Source organism: Galeopterus variegatus, unplaced genomic scaffold (assembly GCF_000696425.1).
Source record: "Galeopterus variegatus unplaced genomic scaffold, G_variegatus-3.0.2 Scaffold3678, whole genome shotgun sequence".
Classification (NCBI taxonomy): domain Eukaryota; kingdom Metazoa; phylum Chordata; class Mammalia; order Dermoptera; family Cynocephalidae; genus Galeopterus; species Galeopterus variegatus.
In genome coordinates this window covers 167050-168712 of record NW_007729789.1, presented here as the reverse complement: position 1 = coordinate 168712, position 1663 = coordinate 167050, and positions in this window count along the sequence as shown.

The following is a 1663-nucleotide window of genomic DNA, read 5'->3' as shown; positions in this document are numbered from 1 at the left end:
CTAGTGTTCACAACATCCTTTAAACTTAGTCATTTTACTTATGAGGAACCAAGACTTAAAGGTTACAACTGGCTCCAAGTCACCCAGCTAGTAACCCAAGTGATGTTGATTATTTGAAATATCATTTAAATATTAATATCTTCAACATTTGTCAGTGTTTCACATAATTTTAGGAAAATTAATATAACCAGAGGCATTGTTCATATAATATAAGGTTGCCTATCTCTTTTCTAGAAATTGTTCCCATATCATTCCAAGCCTCAAAGGCTAGCAATGGAGAAGAAAAGCATGATAAGGTATTGCCTAGCTGCACTAACGTAGGGTTGAGGAAGATCCAAGGGGGATTTATATTGAGAATGTGGAATAGTAGACATAGCTATTTTTCTAAGATTTATTCCATTTTAATTCTTACAGTAATCATAATAGTAGAATACAACATATTTATTTTAGATCATAGCCCAGGAAATCTGAAAGGTACTGATGCTGCGATTCCATCTCCAGAGACTTATGTTGACATCTGAGTGAATGCTCTGCTTTGAGGTAGAAACCTCCTCTTCAATTGTTTCAGCAGCCACAACAGCCTATGAATGGCTTCCCTACTGGGCAATAAGTCATTTCTAAGATGGCATTCATTTACAATGTATTGAAGACAAGTCCAAATCAAGCAAATTTGGGGAAGAGAATAGAAGGATAGAGATGTTATGTTCTTGGCCTTATTTTAACAAAAATTCTCATGCAGATCAGAGAATAGCACAAAGGACATCTGATGTCCAAGCCAATAGATGGGTTCCCATCCTTAATACCATCTGAAATAACCTTGCTGGAAAAGATTGAAAGCTCTATAGTATTTAAAGTGTGGTAAAGAATCAAACATGTTCTTCTTACAATGTCATTGGTGCATTCCGGAGTAAAATTTATTTCCATGTGGGTAAAGCAATTATCAAAATGATTTCTTCATTAGAATTTCAACATACCCAATGTATAAGCCATTTTCTTCTTTAAAAAAGAATAAAGAAGAAATACAGGGGGTGGGAGTTGAGTTGATTGGGGTATTACCTTACCATTTTAGCAACTCATTTCAGGGGATATTAAGGCCTGAATATAGTTTCCTGGTCATTGGCCTGGGATGAAAGTAGGAAGACGGGTGTGAGGAATGTCCATGTTGGTGAAAAGAAGAAAAAAAAGAGAAGAATCACTTTTTTCCACCACTAATCTTGATCTTGTCAAAGATGATAATTCCAACAGTATTAGTAACTTCAGAATACCCTTTAGTGCCTACTCTACCGACTCCAAACCAGGTATTTTTATGCCTACACTTATTTAATTCTCATACCCATTTAGTCCTCAAAACAACTGATGGAGTTTGGATGTGTTGTCCCCTCCAAAATTTATGTGGAATTTTGATCCCCAATGTGGCAGTGTTGGAAAGTGATTGAGTCATGAGGGTGGATTCCTCATGAATGGATTAATGCTCTCCCTGACCGGGGGGGGGAGGGGGGGGATTAATGAGTGAGTTCTCGCTCTATTAGTTCTTGAGAGAGCTGATTGTTTAAAAAGTCCCTGGCACCTCCTCTCTCTCTCTCTTTTGCTTCTCTCTCTCTGGCTTCTTCTCGCCATGTGATCTGCTTGTACCTGCCGGCTGCCTGCCACTTTCTGCCATGAG